The sequence below is a fragment of the Stylophora pistillata genome, chromosome 9 (genome assembly GCF_964205215.1).
Source record: "Stylophora pistillata chromosome 9, jaStyPist1.2, whole genome shotgun sequence".
Lineage (NCBI taxonomy): Eukaryota > Metazoa > Cnidaria > Anthozoa > Scleractinia > Pocilloporidae > Stylophora > Stylophora pistillata.
The window spans coordinates 14,170,602-14,198,338 of record NC_142527.1 but is presented as its reverse complement, the minus strand read 5'-3'; the positions used below and the strand labels follow the sequence as shown (position 1 = coordinate 14,198,338).

The following is a 27,737-nucleotide window of genomic DNA, read 5'->3' as shown; positions in this document are numbered from 1 at the left end:
GACGGCTCCGGATCGCTTCTTGGATACAGTTCCATGTGGCGAAGGCTTCATTCAAAATCTGGAATTAATGTTCCAAGGTCGACTGTGTTTGTGTTTTGTTTTCAGTTTGTGTGTGTTGTGTTTTCAGTTTGTGTGTGTTGTGTTTTCAGTTTGTGTGTGTTGTGTTTTCATTTTGTGTATGTTGTGTTTTCAATTTGAGTGTGTTGTGTTTTCAGTGTTTCTGTTGTGTTTTGCACTTATGGGCCACCGTACCAAAGAGAGGTCAATGTCTCATACGGATCACTGCCTTATTCATTGTTCAGGAGTTTGGCACGCGTGCATGACATCATGTAACCATTAACTTCACTGCATGGAATTTACAGTCAAAATATCTAAATGTCGAAAAGAATGTTTGACGAGACGAAGGCTGAGTCAACTACTCTCCACAGCGAAGAAACTGTACCAGGCCCGCAAATGATGACATAAAAAATGTAAAAATGGCATATGTAATTTGATAGATTTGAACTCATGTCTTGAACATGGTAGAGATTCGATTATGATTTGGTCTTCATTATAAGTTTATAAACAGATTTTCTCAGATATTCTATATCGCAATTAACAATTATTGGACGAGGTTGAGCAAAATATCGTGATTTCTCCGTGGCGAGCAGATCAATTATTTGCTGAGGTAAATAATTGATCTCCGTACTAACCTCGGAAAGTCGCCGCTTTGCGGCTCAACATAGCGATCAGCGGATAAAAGCGGAAAGCAACATGGCGACTCGAAATACGGGAAAGACGCCCGAAATCAAGGGAAAATAAATTCTGCCGTGCTCCCTTGTGAGAAGTGGTTGCGGTGCACTCTCAGCTACAGGAATCGAAGAGGTTACCGTAATGGTTGTTACGGTCTTCTTGTTGTTCAACGATTCTGATAATGTTTACACACAAGAGCGACCACAAGAGCGTGGTTACTACTGCGCATGAGCAGAATATTATTTGCGACAAAAACGGGTTAAACGGTAGTACGCATGAGCAGACCATTATTTGTAGACAGTTATTTGCAGGTCACGTGGTCGTGTTGGCTCCCAGCCAACGAAAATGGGGGGAAAAATCCATCGAATGATAATACTATTTATTTAAAGTCCTCTTTCAAACTGATCTATGAGAGTAATGTTGAAAGTAAAACCTCAAGCACGTGCGGCGAGCACGTTTGCATTGTTAGCGCTGCAAGACGCGCGTTTCTCCGCTCGCGAGAAGATTGGGGACGAATCGGGAAGAGGTTTACTGGGCGTATGGCACTATGGAGCTTAAGCAACCCCGACGAAAGGGACGACGACGACATCAAGTAATCACGAAGGGTCTGGAACGAGGACGTCGTTTTTGGCGGGAACATTAAACTTAAGCAGTGAAGTTGCTCAAGGACGACGACGTCTGAAATCTTGTTTATTCTCGCTTCGTTTGCTGTAAAATGGTATCTAATTTTTCGGAGAAATTTCCACCTATAAATCGAAAGCTCGCGAGTAGGTTATTCAATTCTTGAACATCAACAGTCCAAGGAATTATTAAGCTTTAGCTTTATTTACAATAATTTACTCGTAGCAAAAGTTAAAAATATTAAATTTTACGGAAGTTATTTGAGATTTAAATTCAGTTCCAAGTGTGGCTGATATAAACAAACCTACTGTGCACGAGGTTTGCCTGATTTTCAACATGCTTTAGCTTGATATGTTGTTTTACCTTTGATGCTCCTTCCTTTGGCGAGCAAACGACGTAAGTCTGCCAATTTAATCAATGCTAGCTAGCGATCGGCACAGATAGCAGTCGTCGCGCTTCACACAAAAATACTATTTTTTCCCGTGTGATTTTGTCGTAATAATTTTTATGGCTGTAAATCTATTTCAAACATTTCGAAAATAGATTCGCAAAACCTGACAGGTATTCAAGCTTATGTTAACAAACCGATCTGAAGAATTCTTCGCTGTTTAAAGCGTTTCACGATTGAAGAACAACAACACGTAAAATTTTTTAGCAATAATCCGACAGTTCCTTAGGTGGTCGCTTTCACCGCTTGACTCGACATCTGTTGTGCGGAGTGTTGCATAATCAGCAATTCACGCCGCCATTTAGATTTATCACAACAGAATCGTTGCTACTAAGTGTACATTGTAGTGTGACCGTAATTATATGCAAAATGCCCGCAGGTATAAAACACGTGAATTTTTACTCTACATTTTTTTATTACTTGGATTAGTGTGTGCGCGAATAAAGAATCTTGTATTTTACAGGACCAAGTAGTTAACATGGTGTCAGGATTTAACAAACCCAGCCAAGACTAACGTCGACAACGATCATCGCCAGCTTTTCGAAACATCAACTCTCTCAATCTACAATGGCTGAACTGGAGCATTTACCAGCGCCGAAAGGAAACTTACGCCGGGCCCCGAATGTTACCAAAAGTGCTTGGATTGGGTTGAGGAATGCGAACTTCTTTTGAATGGTCCGCTAGCTTTGAAGAGCAAAGCTGTGAAAGCAAATTTTGTTCTCATTTGGGCAGGAAAAGCTGGAAGAACACACATTAAGTCACTGAATCTCACCAAGGAAGAGAAGGGAGATCCAAGCGTGCTGTTTAAAAAGTTCGTGGAGTAGACAAAGCCGAAATCCAACGCACTCGCAGCCGCATCAAACTTCCGCCGCCTGGAGCAAGGTGATCTTAGCCTTGCAGAGTACATTGACAAAGCCACTATTCTGTGCGACCAGTGTGAATATCCTCCAGAATCCCGCGACCGACTACTTCGGGATGCAATAGTTATTGGACTACGCTCCAAAGAGGCATATTACAAATGCATTGAAAAAGGTTCCGAATTGACGCTAGAAGAGGCAATAGAAATCGCTCAGAATCAGGACGCCACAACACACCAAGTTGGTTATATGCGACCGGAATTCAAAGGCGAACCACTACAAATGGAAGTTCATAAACTCCAAGGAAACAGGCAATCAAGAGCCAACTGGAACAGACAGCAGCAACAAAGAGCAACTTCCAGTGATCAGAAACAGACAAGGTCAAAGAGGGAAACTTGTTTTTATTGTGGAGGGAAACCGTCACATCCCAAAAGTGAGTGTCCCGCAAAGAAGGCAAAGTGCCTCAAGTGTGGGAAGAAAGGGCATTACGGTTCCGTGTGCAAATCAAAGAGTAAAGACGCACGTGTCAATGAGTTACAAGTCCAGTCTACAACAGCTTCTGAGTGCACGGACTGCGTACTGAATGAATACGAGCCAGTTTACTTCAACGCGCCTATTCATCACCTCAAGACAATAACAGTAGAAAGTCTCAATCGTCCAAAATCAGAACCTCACATCCGTCAGCTATGGCTCAGCCAGGAATTTTCATCACAAATCTTCCAGATTGACGGCGAGGTTGATACCGGAGCAAGTTGTAACATACTGCCGTTGTACAAGGCTAAAGCACTCTTCGGAAACGACTTGAAGTTGGGCAAGCCAACCGTGAATCTCAAAGGCTACAATGACAGTCCAGTGGAAAACCTTGGTTCCTGCATTGTGTACCTTTACCATGATAACAAGATATTCAGAGTTTTGTGCGAAGTCGCAGACAGCAAAGGTCATATGATCCTAGGCAGAAAGCAAGCTTTAATCATGGAATACGTCAATTTCCCTGAAATCCAGAAACCTGGCGTCCAAGCTAAAACAGATACGTCTATCAAAACAATCGTGGAAGAGCCCGCGAAAACCACTAATGGTCCAGTAATTCCAAGAGTTCAGAAATGCACTAATCCAGTGGTACCAGTGATCCAAAGCAGCACTAAAGAGAATATAACCATTAATGGAAAGACACACTCATTGCCCACCACTAAGGATTACTTACTGCAAGAATACGGCGATGTGTTTCAAGGCATAGGAACTTTACCAGGGGGACCTTATCGTATCCAGTTAAAGGAAGGCTACAACCCCGTTCAACACCCACCGCGTCAAGTTGCAGTCAGCCTAAAACCACCCTATGAAGCAGAATTGGAGAGATTGACACAGCTTGGAGTCATTAAAGAAGTAAGGAAGCACACTGGGTGGATTAACTCGATTGTTCCAGTTAAGAAACCAGATGGTTCCTTGCGGCAATGTCTTGATCCAAAAGATCTCAACCGAGCGATAAAGAGAAATCAGTGGTACAGCAGAACAGTCGATGACATCCTACCGGAATTAGCAAATTCGCAGTATTTCAGCTTGCTTGACGCGAAATCGGGATATTGGCATGTCTCTCTTGACAAGGAAAGCAGTTACCTGACAACTTTCAATACATCCTGGGGCAAGTACCGATGGCTAAGCCTACCCTTTGGGCTAAAGGTATCAAGAGATGTCTTTCAGGAAAGAATCGACAGAATACTGAAAAGTGTCCCCAATAGCGTTGGAATCGTTGACGATATCCTTTGCCACGGCAACGAAGAAACTACCCATGACGTTGCAGTCATCACCCTGCTAGAAACAGCGAGAGTTAACAATCTCAATTTCAATGCAAACAAATTTGTGTTCAAGTCTCAAGATTGTACATTCTTCGGAGGAAATCTTACCCCAGCCGGGTACAAGATGGACCCCAAAAAAGTGCAAGCCATCACAGAGATGAAACCACCAGACAACCTTCAAGATCTGCAAAGCTTCCTAGGACTGGTAAACTACCTGAACCGGTTCAGTCCAGCACTGGTATATTTAACAGCACCGCTTAGAACCCTCTGTAAGAAGGACACTCTCTTTACCTGGGAAAGCTCACAACAAACAGCATTTGAGGCTATCAAGAGAGAGATTACAAGTGCACCAGTATTGGCATACTTTGATCAGTCTAAAGCTAGCACTATTCAGTCAGACGCATCCAAGAAAGGATTAGGAGCAGTTCTACTCCAAGATGATAAGCCTGTGATCTACGCATCAAGAGCCCTCACTGAGGCGGAACAATCTTACTCTAACATTGAACGAGAGCTGCTCAGTGTTGTTTTTGCTCTTGAAAGATTTCATTATTATGTGTATGGATACACAGCGACGGTTCAAACAGATCACACAGCGACGGTGAAAACAGATCACAAACCGTTGGTCAGCGTGTGGAAGAAATCCATAGTGTGTAACTCACCACGCCTTCAGAGGCTATTGCTGAGACTATCTCAGTATGACGTAAACATTGAATACCTGAAAGGGAAGGATAATGTCGTAGCTGACGCACTGTCCAGAGTATCTCCTCAGCCAACACCTAAAGAAGGAGAAGACGAGGAAGATTTCATCCCAGTTCACATGCTCACAGAGGAAATCCCCGCCGATTCTACGAGAGTTGGAGATTTCAGACGCGCAACTACAGAAGACAGTATTTCTGGCTTACTGATGCAAGTGGTAGCAAATGGATGGCCTGAATTGAGGAAAGATTGCCACCCACTTCTTGTAGACTACTGGAGCTACAGAGAAGAGATCAGCTCAGAGAATGGTCTATTGTTCAAAGGCCATCGACTCATAGTTCCTGAGAAATTGCGTAGCAGAGTCCTCCAAACCATCCACAAGGGTCATTTTGGTTTTGAGAAGATGTAACTAAGAGCCCGAGAAGCAGTATTCTGGCCAGGAATAACCTCAGATTTACTACAGACAGCACAGGGTTGTGAAGTGTGCCAGACGTTCTCGAGGAGCTAACAACGCGAGACAATGTTGCCCCATGAAGTTCCTCAAGGACCTTGGGAGAAGTTAGGAATTGATTTCTTCGAGTTTCAGTCTACTACCTACCTCCTGATAGCAGACTACTACAGTAGGTTTCCCGTGATCCGGAGGGTACGCAGCACCAGTGCGAACACTACCACCGAGATTTTGAAGCAAGTGTTTAGCGAATATGGAGTACCTCAAACCGTTATGACAGACAACGGTCCCCCGTTCTCGTCGAAGGAATTTGCAGCCTTTGCAAACCAATACCGCTTTGACCACATCACGTCTAGCCCTCGTTACCCGCAGAGTAATGGTTTTATCGAACGTATGGTGCAGACGGTCAAGCAGTGCATGAGAAAATGTGCAGCCGCAGGACATGATCCAAACTTAGCTATGTTGGTCTATAGAGCCACACCCCTTACTACCAGCATACCGTCACCTGCAGAGCTATTGAATGGACGAAAATACAGAGCATTACTTCCAACCAAATCCCCTATCCAGAATCCTCATTACCAGGTTGTCCGAGAACAAATGGTGAAAGACAAGAACAAAGTGTGCGAACACTACAACAAAACTGCAAGGGATCTACCTTCACTGCCACAGAATCAGAGAGTGTACGTACAGGTTCACCCCCAATATAACCAGTGGACTCCAGCAACCGTTACCAAAACGCCAGTAGCGTCTCAAGCGAGATCGTACAGTGTCGAAACTACTAAGGGAGCCCAGTTAGTGAGGAATCGTCGCTTCATTCGTCCAGCACAAGAGATTACTCCCGTTCCTGCCGATAGTGTTAAGCGTGGCGATAATAGTAGCAGTGAACGACCAAGACGTGTGATTACAAGACCTAAAAGACTTATAGAGACAATTTAATTAGTTTTAATGTTTTCAGTTAAGGCCTAAGTTTCTTTTTTTATTAGAGGGGAGATGTTGCATAATCAGCAATTCACGCCGCCATTTAGATTTATCACAACAGAATCGTTGCTAATTAGTGTACATTGTAGTGTGACCGTAATTATATGTAAAATGCCCGCAGGTATAAAACACGTGAATTTTTACTCTACATTTTTTTATTACTTGGATTAGTGTGTGCGCGAATAAAGAATCTTGTATTTTACAGGACCGAATAGTTAACACGGACGAAGGAAAATGAGTTAGTGGGTTTTAGAATTTTATATCGGTTTAGAAAACTGAACGGGGAGGTTTAAATCAAGCGAAGAAGCGAATACAAACTCCAACTGGCCATAGACTGTCAAGAAAACGGAAATAAACACGCACATTATGATCAGAAAAACTGCTTTTTAAGTTCGGAAGTTCAAGACGACGTGAAACAGGTACTTCTCAAGTCGTCGATGACAAGACGACGACGGAATTTTTGGTTCGTGCTTGCGCAGTGACGTTCGCGTTACTTCCGGTCGTCGTCCTCCTTTCGTCGTCGTGGTTACTTAAGCTCCCTACTATTAGTGCTAAACCCCTTGCAAGACTCTCGCGGGCTCACGTTGCTCGAGGCCTTATTCCTTACCAAGAGCGAAAACTCTCTCTTACCAAAGGCCAGATAATGAGGGCCCGCTTAAAGGCTACGTTTTGTGCAACTGCGTCTTTTGACACATAGCTTATATTCATTATATGGCTTTTGCTTGTTGCCGATATAACGCGCGCTCTGATTGGCTAAGAGCGAGATCAGAGCAGAGCGTTATACAGCGGTAATGCCCTCAGACAGATTATGGATTATTCAAATTAGGAAAAGCACAAAATTTCAGACAAGTGAGGTGGCGATTCCTTTCGCTTTTTGAAAATTTGAAAAAAATTCATTTTTTTAATCGAAGTCTTCCTTGGCGTTGCCGCCCTGACTGCTTAAGGTCCCTTTTCACTTTCCTTTGCCGCCATCACTCACCAAATGCCTCTCTCCCACATAATTTTTTCATTCTCCCATTTTGAATTTCATGAAATTTTCCTCATTTCCACCACCACAGCCCTATATACTTTACACATGTCCCGATGAGAGCGACTACGCACATAGCCTCGTTCACGTCCCGCAATTTCAGCACCAGATCATTAAACTGCGAGAACTCGGCAGTGGTCTATTGTTAAAAGTTTCAAAAAGTAAATAAATGAAAGAGATATGTAGAACATTTCTTTATTACTTTACCTTAGTTTACTTGCGTAAATTCCTTTATCTCCAAGTTCTTAATCATCCTCGGAGACCCAGGGGCTGTGAGTCGATTTCAAGTTAGGGCGGAAGAGCCCCTGGGGACTTTGTCTTACAAGACTAGTTCCAAACGGTCTCAGTCGTTCTGGCATCTGATTGGTGTCAGAAAATCTTTGTATTTTTCTGCCCAATCAGAGTGAAGTGTGCCTTAGAGTCCTTTCGTATGTTTTAACACGGACATATAAAAGAAGCTCTGTTACTCGCTATGTTTGTTTGAGCCGTACGACGGAGCTTTGCTCGAGGTGAAAAGTTTCAGTCTTAGTACACAATGTAAGAGAAATCGATCAGATTGTCCGAAAAATTCTCACCGGAAATTATACGGAATACTTTCGCAGGTATCACAAGAGAACGTGTTTAAAAGCTTGCGAGGTTCGTATAAAACACGATGGTTGCAGGCGTTCATATGTCGCTTTAAACGTTAATAATAATAATAATAAGTTCTTATATAGCGCATTAAAATTGAACTCTATGCGCTTTACAATTACAAATTAACAAAATTTCAATAAAAATCCTATACATGCAATTCGCTACTCTATCTAAACTAATGAATTATTACGTGTTATACATATGTTTGACAACGTACGATATCAAAAAATCTGGTGGCTTAATTTTTGAAAAGATAAGTTTTCAATAAGCGTTTAAAGGAGTCAACAGATTCGGCGTTTTTTATGCATTCAGGTAGTTGATTCCACAAATACGGTGCGGCGTAGGAGAATGCTCTTTGCCCATACGTTTTAGTTCGAATTGTTGGGACCTCAAGTAGATTCATATTTGATGAACGGAGGTTTCGTGCTGGAATATATCGACTAAGAAGTTCAACAAGATAGGTTGGAGCCATGTCATTTAGTGCTTTGTATGTTATCAACAGTATCTTGAATTGAATTCGTTTTGTGACCGGGAGCCAATGAAGTTTCATAAGTATAGGTGTTATACTGTCTCTTGATTTAGCACCGACTAACAAGCGGGCAGCTGTGTTTTGGATCCGTTGGAATTTTTCGATGTCACAAATCGGTAGACCGTACAATAGGCTATTACAGTAATCAAGTCTCGATGAGATGAAGGCATGTATCAATCTTTCATTTTGCTGCGTCGAGAGGTATTTACGAACGCGACCAATATTTCTGATTGCTAGAGACGACGATTTACAGATGGAATTTATATGCGAGCGTAAGTTCATCACAGAATCAAGCATGACGCCTAGGTCTCGGACAGTATTAGATAAATTAATGATATCATCTCCAATATTGATATTACAGAAAGGAGGATTTTTTGAGAAGCGTGAGAGGAAATGAATGATTTCTGTTTTTGAAGGGTTGCACTGCAATCTGTTTTTCTTGGCCCACTCCATGATTGCATTAACACATGATTTCAATCTTTCCATGCCTAGCATTCTGTCAGAGGAGTTAATCTTTAAGTAAAGTTGCGAATCATCAGCATATATCATACAGTTTAGGCCATGTTCAGCAACAATGTCTTCTGTAGGCGAGGTATACATTAGAAAGAGTAGTGGACCAAGTACTGATCCCTGGGGTACGCCGTAGGAGATATGTCGAGGCTTAGAGATGGAGTGTTTGATCTTCACTGACTGAACACGATGTTCTAGGTATGATTTGAACCATTTCAGTGCGATACCTCCAAAACCGAAACGTTTCTCCATTCTTTCAAGTAATATGTTGTGGTCGATCGTGTCGAACGCAGCGGAAAGGTCTAGCAAAACAAGTACTACTTCTTCTTTTTGATCTACAGCTCTTAGGATGTCATTTGAGACTTTTAGCAAAGCAGTTTCAGTGGAGTAGTATTTGCGGTATGCTGACTGCATCGCTGGAAATAACTGGTTCTCGGCCATATATCTGTATATTTGATTTGCGACCACCCTTTCGATTGTTTTCGAGAGAAAAGATAGATTTGCAATCGGTCTGTAATTTGAGAGACAGTTCGGGTCCAATGAAGGCTTCTTTAAAGATGGACGTACCAGGGATTGTTTTAACTGATCAGGAAATTCTCCGTTAGCCATGGAGGCGTTGATAATCTTGGTTATAATTGGCGTCAAGTGTGGAATTGACTTTAGGATTCGTGTTGGAATGGGATCCAGTTGACAAGACTTAGTTGGAGATTGAACAATAAGTTTGTGAACAATATCAGCAGATACAGGTTGAAAAGTTTGGAACGACGAGGTGACTGGATAATTGACGTTGATGTTGGGTGCTTGGGCAGTATGGGAGTCCAAATCCGATCTTATTTTCTCAATTTTTTTGATAAAAAAATCGTTGAACGTTTCGGTCAATGTATCCAATGAATCATTATTAGGGAGTGCAGCAATGTTCTTCGATAAGAATAGGCGAGATACCATCTTGAATAGTTGTGATTGGTCAGAGGAGCTGATCAGAGTCCGATAATAGTTTGTCTTTGTCGCTGTTAGAAGATCATTGTAGTGTTTGCAGGAATCAATAAATATTTCGTGGTGAATTTGAAGACCAGATGAAATATATCTTCTTTCATGACGACGTTTATCTTGTTTAGCCTTACGAAGTTCATCAGTATACCAAGGAGAATGCGGTCGCAGAGTGACCCATCTCTCGTTCACAGGAGCATGTTGATCAAAGATAGACGAGAGATTAGTATTATATTGTGTAGTCAGCTCAGTTACACAAGACTGTGGATTAGTAATGAGATTAGATTCTTCGATGTCTTTGATCATACTAGCTAAATCAAGCCTTTTGGTGTTTCTGTGTTTAACATGTAGTGTAGAAGGTTTCGGTTTTGTACATTTCACCTTACAAGTAACCAGATTATGATCTGAAATATTGTCGGCTGATAGAATGCGAACATCCGTTATAACATTATTCTCTTCACGAGATAATATTAAGTCCAATGTGTGGCCCAGGCGATGAGTGGATCCAGATACATTTTGAATTAGATCAGTGGACTCAAGGAGATTTAGAAAGGAGGCAGCTTCAGGATTTGATAGATCATCAACATGGTAGTTAAAATCACCGGCAATTATAATGGGCTGCCTTGATAATGTAAGTTCTTCAAGAAAAGATGAGAATTCTTGCAAAAAGCTATTTCCAGTGTTGTTCTTTTTGCATAGAGGAGGGCGATAGAGAACAATTAAACGGAATGTCTCACTTTTGTTGGATATGCTCACATCTAAGTACTCAAATGAGCTTGTGTTCATGATGGAATTTTGCAGTACGGTATAACCATCTCGTATCAACAAAGCGACTCCGCCGCCCTTACGATTCCTTCTTGGTATGTGGTGGAGTTTAAAATGCGGAAGAATGTTGTTGATGTCAGTAATAACATGGTTGTCATCCTCGGTTCCTTTAAGCCAAGTCTCTGTTATGGCCAGGATGTCTAAATGGTGAGAGATGACCAAATCGCATAAATGAGTTGATTTTTTAACAATCGAACGCACATTGAGGAGAGCAAAATTACTGGTGGATTTGGTTCTCGGTAGATGGCCAACGCGTGTGATAGAGATGACATTGTTGATGTTTCTTGAGTAAATTTTCTTTGATGGTCGTCGATGCGTAGAAACAATGGTTGGAATGTAATAATATTGAGAATCTTCGTTTTGAATAATTAAATCTTCCTTCGATTGAGAAATTGCTCCAAAGTCAAATTGTGACGATAAGAAACTTATTTCAGGACCAGGGTTAGAAGCAATGTCACCAGCTAAAGTAAGACGAGCTTGGTTGAAGGTGGCAGTTGAGTTAGCGTAGTATTTGACTTTGGATGCGTTGTAACCTTTAGGTCGTAGACAAACGAAGCGAGGCCGATTAGATGTTGAATAACAAGGTAGTAATACAGCAGAAATCCACTTGTTAGGATGCAAACAATGATTCTTGCAAATATAATCCAAAGAGGAAATGTTTAGGCAATCCATATGTCGTTTTTCAATTGAAATAATATAAAGAACTGTGAAAAAAATAAAGAAAATCAAGCAGCGATATGAAGCACGTCCGTTACCCATAATTTATTCCTGGATTACTGTTAGAAGAGATGTAAGCTTAAATCTTTCTAGATTTTTTGTATAATTTGCTGTAACTGAGACTTTGCTAATCCCGTGAAGTTATTTCGTCGCACGGGCCACGCAGGTATGTCGAGCAACTGTCGCTTACGCTTTTAAGCACACTTCACTCTGATTGGGCAGAAAAACACAAAGATTTTCTGGCACCAATCAGATGCCAGAGCGACTGAGACCGTTTGGAACTAGTCTTGTAAGACAATGTCCCCAGGGGCTCTTCCGTCCTAACTTGAAATCGACTCACAGCCCCTTGGTCTCCAAGGATGAGTTTTTAACTTGCAAATGCTGTTACAAGCTAATGTGTGAGCTCTCTATAAAAGCTCTTGAAAAGTTTTTGAAACCCTTAATTAAACTAGTTCTACTCCATGCATCAGTGCCTCAGACATCAGGCATCGGTGGATGACAATGCGGTGGGAAAATCAAATTGTTACGCGTCGCGAGTCGTATGTGAATAATTTGAGTAAAATCATAATGCTTCCGTCTCCTATCCTTTTTAGTGCAGCTGAGCAATGTGCAACATGCTCGTGGTGCTATTGAAGCTTAGAAAAACAGTTTGTTCAGATCTCAGATGGGAAGTGGCTGTTAAGCAAAGTTGTGGCTTTCGACAAGCCTCAGAATCCGGCCTTTATTAGTCCCTGGACAGGTTCGACTTTTTAGTAATCAGCTACTCGTTCTTCTCAACAACCGGAGCTCAATGATTAAAGAGGTCGAACTCGATACAAACCTCAAAAAAAGTGTTAAAATATTGCAAAGCATTTTGGTTTAAAAGTTTTCTGCCCAACTGGTTTTTATCAACCAAAGTTAATCTTTTTTTTTTAATGAAATACAGGTGTTACAACAAATTTTAAGGGCCAATGGTCCACCCACATAGTAGGGTTCAGTCCCCTCGCGTCAGTATATATTTCAATTTTCGCTTGAAAAGTTTCATTGATGTTATGTAGTTTGAAATCGTATGTTCGTAATGCTGCGTCTCGTGTTCCTTTAAAGATCCAAACCGTCAGGTATGTTTTAAGCTTTCATTTCGCCAGGTTTATTTCGTTTGTTGTCATTTATCTTGGGTGGTTAGATTTTGTGCTATCTAATTATGTTTAAAAAAATCACTGGTTAAGAATGAAATGTATGGTTCGGGTAACCCTTGAGAAATGTTACCGGTGCGTTCAATATAACAGGAATACAACCATATTAAGTTGATATAATTTGGTTGTCGAGTGAACAGCTCCTATTAAAGATCGAAACAGGGATTGCTGTATCCGTCAGTCATCCATTTCATTCCATTTTTCTACTCTCATTTATTCCAGTCCAAATCATTACACAATTCCTTGTTGTTGTTGTTTTTTTTTTTTTGAAAAAACAAAACAAAACATAAAACAGTGAACTTTCCTTACATCTAAATGCTCTTCCACCGCTTGCTCCCTGATCTGTCTAATGCATTGAAGCCAATGAAGACAGCGCGAGTTAAAGACCTTTTCCCTATCCGGTGAACGGAGAAAATTTGTTTCTTCGATAGATGATCAATATTTTTTCAATTTGTCACTCGTATGTTCTTAAGGTAAAGGACCTGATCCCCACCCAAGGTTCTAGCGCGTGCCTTTCCCCAAAAACCATGCGCTCTGGCTCGGAAGTTCGAAGCAAAATCTACAAGATCCCGTCCGTTTGACCCTTCGTTATTCAGTCGATACTAACAACAAGCGAGAAGTGAATTTGCATAATCTTCAGCAACTTTCTCAAAAAGTAGAACACAGAATTCCCACAAGAATAACCACAAACCATAACAAAGCGGAACAATATTCTTGGTCCGCCTTTGTACGTCTATCTCGATCCAATCATTCAAATTTCCACTCATCAACAAGTGAAGCCTGTCGCCCTCTGCCTTCTGAATGCCAGATCGATGAAAAAAAATTCATTTATTATCAAAGACTTCGTTGTTGACGATGAAACTGACATTCTCGTAATCACGGAAACGTGGTTGCAAGCTGACATTTCTGACCAGATCACTGTCAATAATGTCTTTCCTACTGGATTTGTTCTTTACCATCTACCTCGTGCTAGACATAGGGGTGGTGGTGTTGCCTTGCTATATAAGAACCGATTCAGAGTAAAGAAAGTGTCACTAGATGTTTCTTTCAACTCATTTGAGTTTACAGATTGTATGATCAGCTATTTGACTACGGATAGTGGTAGTTTACAGACCTCCACCTTCTAAAAAAAACCAAGTGATCGTTATCGTGTTCCTTGAGAAGTTCAGTTCCTTTCTTGAAAAGATTGTAACGACTTCTGAATCACTAATCATCGTCGGTGACTTCAATTTCCATCTGGGCAATTAAAATGATCGATCTGCCACTCGGTTTCAAGATGCTAGGGGCCTACAACATGTACAGGATTCAACCCACAAAAATGGCCACACTCTGGACCTACTGATCACTAGAGCGAGTGAAGAAACTGTGCGTAATGTTAGAGTATCAGATCCTGCCGTATCCGAGAGATCTGCATTGGTTACCCCTTTATGAGCGTATTCGTTTTAAAATGTTATCATGATTAACAACTAGCGCCATCTTATCTAGGTGACCTCTTAATTCACTATAGACCATCAACGACATTACGTTAGTCTGATAAAGAACTACTAGTACAGCCCCACGGCCAACTTAAAACATATGGGGAGCGAGTTTTTTCCTTCAGTGCCCCAAAACTGTGGAATACTCTCCATTAAGTATAAAAACGTTGCAAGTCAACCGAATCTTTTAAATCTACTCTTAAGACGTACCTTTCTAGAGATTATTTTGAATTGTAAGAATCATTAACTGTTTTTAGGCTTTTTTCTTAATGTTACATCATTCACTGTTGTAAAGTGCTGTTGGTTCAGTAGAGAAACAGCGTTCTATATGAAGATTATTAGATATATCTTATTAACCAAGCGCGAGGGCCGTTCTGGGAGAATATCGGCCCGAGGTCTTGACAGTGCGGACCTAGCGCAGCGAGGTCCGTACAAAAAAAGACCGAGGGCCGATATTCTTCCAGTACGGTCCCGAGCAAGCTTGGTTAATAAGAGATTTATTATACGACTGAAGTTCAAAGGGACACAAGTGCAGTATCATTCGGGACCATTCAGGACAGTGCCCGGTCCAATACTGAGAGAATATTGACCGCCAATAGAGCACATTGATTCGTTGATTTTAGTTATTGGCCCTCTGACTGCCCGAGTCGTGCAATGATAATTTTTATTACCCTGGGATAATTTGCCCACGACCCACTATAATTTATCCGCGGCAACTTTCCCAAGACAATCTACCCGTCACAATTTGCCCCCGACGACATACGCTCGACTTGCGACTTGCGACTTGCAACAAGCGAAGATACAGCAAGTGTGGTCAGCCATTGGAAAATAATTTGGATATATCAACAAAGTTGAAATGGTAAATTAGCCACCGTAATGATTACAAAACCTGACGTTTCGAGCGTTAGCCCTTCGTCGGAGCGAATGACGAAGGGCTAACGCTCGAAACGTCAGCTTTTGTAATCATTACGGTGGGTAATTTACCATTTCAACTTTGTTGATATATCCAAATTATTTCGTTGCTCCCACCGACGCAGCCCCAAACAGTTTCTTTCGAAACTATCAGCCTTTATTCATTGGAAGATAATGCTGAGCTGCTTAACTGTTACATCGGAAACGTGGCACCTTGGAAAAAAGTTTGGAATGACTTGGTTAAGCCATCACAATTTTCTTTTCTTTTCTTTTCTTTTCTTTCTTTCTTTTCTTCTTTTTCGTTCTTCTTTCTGTTGTACTCGTGGATATAGAGGCGTAGCCCCGGACGAGTAATGTGAGGATTGCATATGCAAATCATGCGGCGTTAGCACAACCTTAGGAGTCAGAGGAGAGTATATACATCTCACCAAAGACGGCGGTTAAATATAGCGAATCAACAGATCGACAATTTCGTGGCATTGACAACCAAAATTGTGCTGGACATGTTCCGCAGAACAAATCATTGATTAAATTTTTTAACTACTCTAGAGGGTAGGGATTAAATATCAAGTCTACTTTCTATATCTTTTTATCAACCTCAATTTTTATCTGTATATTGCCATTAACACTACCATAGAACGATGAATTCTTTACAACAACAGTACAAATAATACATCAGAAATAATAAAGCCACAATAAGAAGGATGTCAATGTTTTTAAAATTCACCATTCAGAAGTTCATTGTTCGAGGCTCAACTCTGTTGTTGGAATCACAGAATCATTGGCTTTTTGTAGAATTACCTACTGTGAATTGTAATCATATACTGCACAGTATATGCACGAGCTCACTAATGGTGACACATTGGTGACGAAGCGCCTGACAGGCAGCACGCGTTTTTTCCTGCTCCGTGATTCTAAGCGAACTTTCTTCAAAATAACTTCCTCGAAACGACAAAGAGCACCACTTTAATCACAAGGAGATTTTTATAATATTGGCCTCTAGTTACATGGCGATATTTTATTTAAGAGCGGCACTGAATGCCATTTTATCTTCAACGACGAAGAAGCCGCTCGGTCGTGAGTTATGGCGCAACATATCTGATCTGGGAATAACACAGCAAAGACCTATGAGATACAATGAATATAAGAAGTTCTTATATTTTGAACTGCGGTATTAGATACGTATGATGCACGATCCTCGCAGTAGATAGCGCTATTTATGCAATAGCGAAAATCAGACCTGAAAAAAATCAGGCCTGTACGGGACTCGAACCACTGACCTCTGCGATACTAGTGCAGCGCTCTACCAAATGAGCTAACATGCCAACTGGGAGCAGGCCGTTAAGTTGATCAACTTAACGGCCTGCTCGCAGTTGGCTTGTTAGCTCAATTGGTAGAGCGCTGCACTAGTATCGCAGAGGTCAGTGGTTCGAGACCCGTACAGGCCTGATTTTTTTTAGGTCTGATTTTCGCTATTGCATAAATAGCGCTATCTACTGCGAGGATCGTGCATCATACGTAAAGACCTACACGTCGAGGGACAAGAGCAGGACAGCGCAAACAAAGGCAGATTGGGATTTGCAGGGGGAATGGAACTCGCAAGATTCAGCAACTTCCGAACTTTAATGGGGGTTTCTTTGCCAGGAACTTAATCCTTTACAGGAAACCTCATTTACATAACCAACCGGCGAACATATTAAATATTCAAAATGACACCCTTCCAAGTAGCAATATAAACAACTGCATTGTTCTAGATTGTGCCAAGGAAAACAGAATAGCCAGTACTGAATGGTCACCCAAAGTTCCTAAGATCATGTTAGCGAATGTCATGTCTTTAGCCCCCAAAATGGATGAAGTTAGCGAGTTTATCACTCGTAATCACATCAACCTTGCGTTCGTTACGGAAACCTGGCTAAAGGACTCTGTGTTGGACACCGTTGTTGACATCCCCGGGTTTGCTATTGTGCGTGAGGACAGGAAGACACTAGAACACGGTGGTGTGTGCCTATATTAAAGAAAAACGGTGTAAATATAAACAACTGAACGATTTAAAGTGCTGCGATAATCATGAGACATTGTGGCTCTATCTAAGACCAAACCGCCTCCCTCGGGGGTTTTCCTGCATAATCGCGACAGTGATCTATCACCCCCACCCCCTCCAAGGCGGATGGGACATCTATCCGGGAGCATTTGTTCCAGTCCCTCGCCCTAGCGGAGGCGCGATATCCCAACTGTGGATTGGTCGTCACATTGGATTTCAACCGCTTGGATATGAAGGGCTTGCTGAATCACTTTCGTCTCCAGCAAATAGTTAAAGTTCAGACTCGGAAGGATGCCATATTAGACTTGGTGCTCACTAACAGGCAAGAATACTATAGTCCGCCACAAGCCTACCCTCCATTCGGGTTGTCGGATCACAACGCTGTTGTTGTGTCGCCAAAAGATGGTAAACGTGATATAAACAGAAAGCATGTTGTTAAAAGGTGTGACTTACGTGAGAGTAACAAGGCTGTCTTGGGGAGATATCTAACCTCTATTGATTGGCCTTATTGTTCGCTCCTACGGATAGTTGCCAGGAAAAGTGGGAGATTTTCCACACTGCTGTACATACAGGGCTTGATATTCTGATGCCTGAGAAAGAAATTCGTACCTGTAGTGCGGACGCTCCTTGGATTGACCATAAGCTGAAGTCAATGATACTGAAAAGACAGAAAGCGTTCAAATCATATGGCGCCGACTCTGCCCAATTCAAGTTCTTCCGAAATCTGGTTAACCGGGAAAGAAAGGCATGCAGAGCTAAATATTATGAAGTGCGAATTCAGAATTTAAGACAAGAAGCCCTAAAGAAATGGTGGGACGAAGTAAAGCGTCTGAGCGGCTCAAAAAGAAAAAATGGCGGCCTTTTGAGCCAGATTGACCTGGAAGGTTTTTCAGAATTGTCATTAAAAGAAAAGGCCAACACCATCAATGCCGCGTTATTAGAACCGCTGGAGGAGTACAGGCTGCCAACCCCACTAGAGTTTCTCTCCATGGAGGCGGATACAACACCAGAGATCCTGCGCGTGAGTGAACAACGTGTTCAGAAGGTTCTGTCTCGCCTTAACCCTGGGAAAGCGTGTGGGCCTGATAGAATTCCCAATTGGCTACTGAAGGAATATTCAGATGCAGTGGCTTTCCCAGTGACGGAAATCCTTAATGCCTCCTACTCCGAGCAGCATTTACCAAGAATGTGGAAGTTGGCTGACGTGACACCCCTGCCCAAAAAGAAATCAGTAAAGGAACTGAAAAAGGACCTAAGACCTATCTCGCTTACTCCCTGCATTTCTAAGGTCGCAGAAGGGTTTATTGTGGACGACTACGTCAAACCAGCAGTTATGAGTATCATTGACGACAGCCAATACGGGGCAATACCAAATTCCTCCACGACTATGGCCTTAATTAGCATGTTACATAATTGGTCTATTAACATTGATGGAAATGGCGCTACCATAAGAACAATCTTATTTGATTATCGAAAGGCCTTTGATTTTATCGACCATGAAATTGCGTACTAAGTGTAAATTGCCAGTTAGTATTACCAATTGGATAGTTGATTTTCTTTCTGACATATTACAAAGAATTAAGCTGGCTGCGGAGTGCCTTTCGGAGTGGGGATCTATGCCCTCCGGTGTACCACAGGGCACAAAATTGGGCCCATGGTTATTTGTGCTTATGATAAATGACCTTGAAATCGCGTGTCCACTATGGAAATACATTCATGATACAACAGCCTCGGAGATAGTACCAAAAGAGAGTGAAAGTCACGCCCAAAATATAGCAGATTGTGTTATTGAGTGGTCACGAGAAAATAGAGTTCACTTGAATTCTGATAAGTGCATAGAGCTTCGGATCTCATTTTCTAAAAGGCCCGGGTTCTTTGATCCCATAGTAAATTGAAGGCAAAGAGTTGGAGATAGTTGATAGCGTAAAACTCCTGGGCCTTCATATAGCTAGCGATTTGATCTGGAACAGTCATATATCAGAAGTAATCAAAAAGGCCAGTAAGAGGTTATATTTTTTAGTACAACTAAAGAGAGCTAGGGTTCCCTTACAAGACCTAGTACTTTTCTACACATCACATGTAAGATCTGTAACAGAGTACGCGATACCTGTCTTCTATAATGCGCTTCCGCAATATCTAAAGAATGAGCTTTTACGTATTGAGAAACGGTCAATTTTCATTATAACTGCGGGTGATTGCGCGGTTGCTAAAGATTTAGGAATACGACCTATCTTAGAGCATTACGAATTTCTATGTCAGAAGCTTTTTAAAGGTATCTTAGACAACCCTTGCCATAAGTTAAAGGCGCTTCTTCCACCCATACATAAACCCAGCTATAACTTCAAAAATAAGCGCCAATTTAATATGCCACGCCTTCGCACTTCCAGAACGATGAACACTTTTATATTTGCTATGGCAAAGTTTAATGGCTAGATTTTTATCTATACGATATCCTTTACTTTTGTTACGGCACGCGTGATAAAGATAGTAATAATAATGATGATAATGATAATGTAGATACTTTTAATTAAGTTACATTTATTTTAGTTAATTTGCATCAATAGCTAATATATTTTATTTTATTTATTATTATGTTATAATATTGTAAACTGCTGGTATAATAAGATGAGTAATTAGGTTTTTGAATTTTAAATTTTGAATTCTAAATTTCTTGGATTGTAATAATGTGTAATTCAGCCCTCGGGCTGCAAATGCTTTTGAGATGAAACTATCTATCTATCAATATTACTTTGATGCATGAGTACCTACCTAGGCGCCGGAAACAATTTATTATAAAAAATTTCACACAATTCAATTGTATTTACCAGTATTTACAAGAAATACCGTGACAAACAGATCCACCTTTCGGTGCAATTTGAGGTTAAGAGGAAAACAGAAGGTATAAAAAAAGGCATTTACGCACACTAGATATTTTCTAGACCTCTGTGGAAGCCATTTCAAAGACAAGAATATTTTCAAAAGGAAATGTGCATTCGTCTCGTATTTTGGAGAATCATCCCTAACAATCCACCGAGTACAGATTTAACGTTTTTTTAGTAATGCCGCTAGCAGTCCAGACCGTTTTGATTTATAAGTTCCATAAGCAGACACACCAATCGTATGATTTATTCATTTCAAGGCTATTCGATCTACAGAAAGCAATACATAATTCTATTGACAAACTGGACATACGATCAATGCACAATAAACACGAGCTTTACTTAAATCGCTTAAAAATCCGTAATTACAGCCCCGTACAATCATGATCACTTCTCTGAAGATAGCCAGTTAGACTGATTCACAGGATAGTGATACAGAACAGGTCTTAGAGGAGCGGTAATGGGTGAAGTTTTTACACGATTAAAGCAAACTTCTGCTTCTTTTTATTCCGCTCACATCCAAAAAACGGTTACAACACCAGAGAGAAAAACTAAATACATGTATCATCATGATACTAATTCTTAAAAAGAAAGTTTGAATAACAAAAGCAAAAGAAACACCTGGACCAATCATAGGTCAAATTAACTCTTCCTGTGAAATGTTTCAAATTTAAAATAACAACGGCAAAACATAATATGCACAATAACAACAATGGGTCAGCGAAACAGGTCATCGAAATGCGTGTGTTCTTAGTTGGAATATCTATGAATGTACCTTGTGAGCTCAGTCAAAACAAGCCCTCTTCACGTGGCTAGATATTTTTCTTAGAGTCGATAAAAAATAATCAAAGAAAATCAAGTGAATGGTTTTTTCATTTAGCTTTTCATTTAGTTATTTAGAGTTTTCAAACGTTTTTAATCAGTACCTGTTGTTATTTTAGTATTTAAAGCCTATTAAATTTATCATTTATTATGTTGACTTGATAACATGTGACGTTATGTTATCGTCAAAACGTCGTTGACTAGCCTTTTTTAGCCTTTTAAAATGTATTTTAACGATTTTAGAAGATTCTTTATCATCAAATAGTAATATGAGAATATTAATAATATCAAGGGGCTAGCTCGAAAGCCTTGTGGTTACCCTGGGCTCTAACAATGATTACCTATGCTCCTTTCCGTCCGTTCGTTTGTTCCATCATTAGGGAACGTGGAAAAACAACAGAACTAATTGGCAGAACAATAGCTCAGCACGTGCGTTTTGAAACTTTGTACATTTCTTAGCCGTCCTATGCAAAACAACAACGTGAAATCGCCAAGATTTGCGTCGTCTGCGAACCGAAACCGCGACGGAAAATTATTTTAATTTCCATTTGGAACTCAACGCTACTTTTATACGTCATGCTGAAGTTGAGCTGTGGCGCCGTATAAGACAGTAAGCTCCTGCAACCATTTCTGAAATTCTAACTAAGAGTAGAAATTCATTTTTTAGTCGAAGTCTTCCTTGGCGTTGCCGTCCTGATTGCGTAAGGTCCCTAGTTCCTTAAGCAATCACGACGGCAACGCCACGGAAGACGTCGATTAAAAAATGAGTTTCTACTTTTAGCTAGAATTTCGAAAATGGCTGCATGTGTTTACCACCTCATAAGGCGCCAGACCTCAAACTCAACATAACGCTTAAAAGTAGCGTTGAGTTCCAAATGTAAATTAAAATAATTTGCCACCGCGGTTTCGGTTCGCAGACGACGCAAATTTTGGTGATTTCATGTTGTTGTTTTGCAAAGGACGGCTAAGAAATGTACAAAGTTTTAAAACGCACGTGCTGGGCTATTGTTCTGCCAATTAGATCTATTGTTTTTCCACGTTCTCGTTGCCGTCGCCGTCGTGGTTTGCTTAAATGGCGCTGCGCGTTTGTGACATCACAAAATTTTGACCCCTAGGGCGATTAGGACAAACAAACAAGCTTCTCGAGTAAAGGAATATGGGCGATGATGCGCCCATCTGTAGTTTAAACGTCTCTAAAGCTCGTATTTTAAATCAAAACGACGGTGTTCCTGGCTCAAAGTTCGAGAAAGACCCAGAGAACTATACAAACACACAATTGAAGCGTTGGTTAAAGTGTAGAGGCTTGAAATTAAGCGCGAAACGAGCAGACCTCATCGCACATGTTCGTGACTGCCTCAGGTCCGAAAACATTATGTACTTGATTCAAGTATAGATGACGGGAAATGGCTTCAGGCGAAGATACTAAAGAAAAGTAAAGTCGACCGCGTGAAATTTAAGGATCTAACAGTTCAATGTAGAAAGGGGTTGACAGGCCGCCTACGGCGATTGCCCAGCGCGTGTTTAGAATAGCCTATTTAAAGTTTGGCTCCCACGAGTATGTCTTCGAGCGATCGCCCTCTTTTGTAAGATACGAGTGGCGGAGTTTTGAATAGTTCGCTCAGTACTGGTTGTGTTTCTATTAAATGTCAGTGTCTCATGAGAATTTGCTTTAGGTTTGGCACTGATGGTTGGTATTGTGTAATAAAAGGCAAGATTCGTTAGTTCGTCTTCGGTTTCTGTTGAAGAGCTAGTTTCATGTTTTTGAAATTCACCTCTGAGAGGGTTGCGTTAATGAGGGCCTCTGGGTAGCCTCTCTTTCGCAAATGCGCTTTGAAATTTGAAATTTTCTCCTCGAATATTGTTTGAGAGGAGTTTGTTCTGAGAAGTCTAAGGGCCTCTCCTTTTATTAAGCCTTTCTTAACTCATTGTGGGTGTATACTGAAATGTCTCAGTTTGTTTAAAATGAGTACGCACATCAAGGATTGCGTCCTTTTCGAATCGTTCGCCTTTGTAGATGTACGCGTCCAGGAATGTTGTTTCCTTATCGGAAATTTCAGGCGTAAATTTTATTGTTGGATGATGATTGTTTGCTTTTTCAATGAAACGTTCTATTGTTGCTTTGTTTGAACTCCATAGCGAGATGTCGTGTATGTAACGTTTCCAAACAAGCGGTTTGAAAAGGCTTTTGTCAAGGATTTCAGTGTACAGCACAAATATAAGTATTGTAGTTAATACTATCAACTGAGAAATTCTTTCTAGAACATGCATTTAATTACCCGGCGTTGACAAAGTTCCAAGTCATGCTTCGGCTTTCCGACCGTTTTTAAGCATTTCTTTAAGCGAATCTGGCAATCTCTCTGGATATCTTGAGTCATTTTTACATGTACCCCAACAGCAATGTTTAGTTGCAACCATTTTAGAAAGTTAGAGCATTTTTTGACCGAAAATAGTCTTGCTTCTGACACGTTTCGCATACAACTCCTTGTAAAGACACCGAGTGTTTGTCCTAAACCAGCGGGGGGTCCAAACATGACATATCTATTTTTAGACCTGGGGCGCAGCGCCATTCCCTATTCTATTGAACAACTCAGGGTATCGTATTTCGCAACTTGCTCGCTTCGCAAATCTAGCGCATCTTTCGACATAGGTCGCTGATTAAAACAGTCAAATGCTCTCTTTTAAAGAAAAAGAATTTTCCTCAAAGCTTCCATGGTTGGCAGATCACATTTCTGCATGGAAAAGTTGTTGCTTATTTAAAAGGTAAATTGCTCTCTCTTTAAAGAAATCCTCTTAGTTTCATGATGCGCCGATCTCACATGTTATTCAAATGTGCTTCGTAGTGCTCGAGACGAGTACAAATATCACGCGATATTTGTTCTTCAGAAATATTCGCGAAATTCTCCTGCACCGAAATAAAAACAAAATTTTACTCTCTGTTTGTATTTTGACTGGCCCTACGGGCTCGTTAAAATACGGTACATCTCGTAAAAATACATATATCTTATTAGACGTTTTGTTGTGTAGTATCGCTGAGTATTTTTACGAGTTGTGCCGTATTTTGACGAGCCCGTAGGGCTCGTCAAAATACAAATAACGAGTAAAATACTCAGCGATACTACTCAACAAAACGTCTAATAAGTTATTTATTATCCAACACGCCAAACTGTTATTTCAGTGAGGGCGAATTTCGCGGATATTTATTTACGAGGAGTGCGTAACAGAAGTATGCGAAGCGAAACGGAATTGGCGCGTTCTATTGCTGTTTCTATTTTCTTCATTAAATGAAGAAATTTTCTGGTCGTCAAGCTGTTTTTCTTTGTTCGATTCATCTAATAAACTTGGATCTATATTTGCCAACCATTCTGACTCTTCGTCGTCGGATATATGGTTCAAATTGTCCGCCGCTTATTGTTTTTTTTCGTAACTACAATCCAATTCTTCGCTTGCACGATGCGAGAAAACCTGTTTAACCGGTACTCTACAATAGACGAGTACAAATACCACGTGATATTTGTACTCGCCTATGGCGTTATTTGTACTCGCCTAAGTGTAGTTGGATAATAATCAGCGATACTACACAACAAAACGTCTAATAAGATATATTTTATGATACTTCTTCTACTTCTGGAAATGTGTTGTTTTAAATTGCGCTCAATCCTGAAATGATTGTGAGACACTTATCGTCTTCTGCTGTCTTCTGTAGTGTTATGGCAAGAACTGATAACATAATGCGCACGTGGCTACAGCCTAAAAACCACTAGAGGAGAGAATTAAAAAGTGTATTAAGTTGAAAGTCGAACTTATAAGATAATCCGAAAAAACAATAAGGAGTACAGGGTAAAACTGATTCAAGATCAGAATTCTATTGCGACCATCACCCATTTACACTCTCTCTCATCTTGACGACATATATATATGTGACTCTGCCTCCTCGAGGAGGCAATAGCCACAAAAACAGAACACAACACAACAACCCTGTCACATCTCGAACCCAGACCTCTCGAGCCCAAGTCCGGAGAACTATCCACTAGGCCATCGCGACTTTCACAGTCCCTCACCCAGGAGTAGAAATGAGTACCAGAGAATTGCCGGGACAAGCTGTTGAAAAACCAGGGGAGAGGATACTCTTGAGATGGACTAGCAGCTTTATCTAGGAGGGAGTACTAATACGCCTAGTCGTATTATGCTAGGGAAACCGGGATAAGATCCGGCCGGATGGACGACTTGGCTAGAGTACAGACTTAACCTAAAAAATAAAAACAAGCTCGTGGGGCCGAACTAGCCAATGTCAAAATCTGAACGGACCGTATTGACACAATGTATATACTTCCAAATTCCCTTACATAAGTTTCCACTCTCCTTCATAAGTTCTCGCGGATCATATGATAAACTTTCTGTAAGCCCCAGAAACGGCTTGATTTATCAGTGGTTTGAAATTTGAAATGCAACTGATTAAGTGGTTGTTACACACCAAGAGCAAAGAACACGATTTGTTATCCTGGTTTAATGAATTTCTTTATGGCAACTTTTACACGAAAAAAGTAAGACAATTGAGTATTACAGTTAGCTATTGCATTTAACGGAACTCAATCGGTGTTCCTTGTTCATTTTACAGGAATCTCAGACTCATCCTCATTTTCTGTTGTTTCAGTTAAATTTAAGACTCAGTTTACTGCCTTAAACAATGTTTCGTAATCTGGCTGTAGCTCCGGGTTTTTATCATTTTCTTCTGTAACGTCTCGAAGAAGAAATCGCCGTACACTATTGCAATTATTGATTGTGTTACTTGTAAGACAATCTGAAAATACTTGGTTGCAGTTATTCACACACTTTTGGTCATTACCGCAAAGATTAAAACATATCTTCCTTTCATCAGAGCAGTTCAGACAATCTGCAGTAGCAGTAGGTGATAACCTCAAAAGTAGACCAGTTACTGTCAAGACAACGATGGACAACGCCACTGACTTCATCTGCAAAATGAACAGAACTGCGATATTATCCTGTTTGGGTACCGAAGCCTTTAAATGAAATTTATGGTGTGGGAAACCTCTTAAAAATATTGGACTGGGATGCGATTGCATTTGTTTTGTTTATGCTTCCGATAAATGCCAAATTGAACGATGTATGAATGTTATGATTCAGGCTTACGTGTTCGAACGGTTTTTAAAGAAATTAAGGCTTTAAGTTCTTGTGAATTTTTTAAACCGAAAGATGTCTCACGTACCTTAAACATCTGATGAACTATCTTCAGAATTCTGACGAACTCCTTTTCGACTCAAGAGCTAGCTGTACTGACGCTTCGCTCCATTCGAATGCCACTTATATGTTTATCAAAAGAATTAAATTTATGCGTGCAACACACATGAAGGCGCCAGATGTTTAAGGCACAAAGATGAATTAAATTTCGATATGAATTACGCGTGGTGACTTTTAAGTGATAAACAACTCATCTGGGCAATTCATAAATCTTTATTGATAAAATTTGGACACGATAAAGTTGATGTAGTGAACAAAGATCTCTAAACCACTATTTTGTTGCTATCTCAGGTCACTTTCTAAAGAAAATTTAAAATACCATTAAAAGACCATTGATCTTATTCGAAATCATTAAAAGTTAACACCAGGCTGTAACCGTGATGCAGAAAGGGTTTTAATGATTATTTAATGACCTTTCCTGGAATATTAAGGAATTTGTGTACGTTTTAATTGACAGGAGAAGCATTTAATTACTATTTGGATGAATAATTTCAAGCTAACAATTTATCTTAGTTGTCCTTACATTTCATTTACATTTTTGATGGAAAGAAAACAGGTGTCTACATTTGGCTTCCGCCAAGAAAATGTAATACGAGATATGTGCCGAATTTACCTTTCGTGTCTGCGCATCTTGGCAGAAATAAGCTTTTGTGGTGTGTACTTGAAGTATGAACTCAGTATGAACGAAATGAAGCATAAGAAGATGACCGATCCTGGCTTCCGAGGGCGACGACGAAAAGAAAGAAAAAGTTCTTTTTAAGCTTTATCTTTTTTAAATATCCGCATCCCTTTGTTCTCTCAGTGGGCGTCCGTGGGCAGATGTAACTTTCATGTCTATCAATGGCTTCTTCATTATTAATAGGCGCACTGATGAGCGTTGTTTGATGCCTTACATACCCTTTCAGACCCTCTGTCCCAAGAGATCCACTATGTTTAATTGAGGAGTAGTATAAATGCAAAATTATTTATATTTTCTAACCCGCGCGATCTCTACGGGAACCTTTTAATTCGTAAAGCAGACAAATTCGCCGTCTGCGATGTCTCGCTTCCCCTCTAAATTCATATTTTTTGCCTTTTGTTTTAGAAACATTTGCTGGTAGGAAATGCTACTATGATCTCGCTTAAATAAAGTGAGCTATAAGCAGAAAGGCCTCCTTCCTGAGTTTAAGGGATATAAATTTGAAAGTTGATAGGTTGATAGTGATCCACCGTGACTCTCATTTTATAAAGAAAACCTTCCGGCGTCAAGCAATAAAACAAGGAAATTGAAATATGGATGAAATTTTAAAATACAATTTACGTCGATTCAGTATGATCTCGACGCGGCTTCACCGACAGACTGTTGCATCAGTCCAAACATGCATTGCGAATTTGCCTGAAAC

The 27,737-nt window shown here is 40.5% G+C and overlaps 1 long non-coding RNA gene, 1 other non-coding gene and 1 pseudogene across 2 annotated transcripts; 2 read left to right on the top strand and 1 right to left on the bottom strand.

The window, feature by feature from the left end:
* Positions 1-2,368: 2,368 nt before the first annotated feature.
* LOC148723469 (uncharacterized) lies at positions 2,369-3,551 on the top strand (annotated as a pseudogene).
* Positions 3,552-16,889: 13,338 nt separating this feature from the next.
* Positions 16,890-18,896, top strand: LOC111334877 (uncharacterized). Its single transcript, XR_015991781.1, has one exon. It is a non-coding gene; the product is annotated as an uncharacterized LOC111334877 (transcript).
* A 6,690-nt stretch (positions 18,897-25,586) lies between these two features.
* Positions 25,587-26,507, bottom strand: LOC111334897 (uncharacterized). Its single transcript, XR_002695282.2, has 2 exons — positions 26,324-26,507; positions 25,587-26,069 (listed from the first exon to the last, which is right to left on the bottom strand). It is a non-coding gene; the product is annotated as an uncharacterized LOC111334897 (long non-coding RNA).
* Between the last annotated feature and the right edge of the window lie 1,230 nt (positions 26,508-27,737).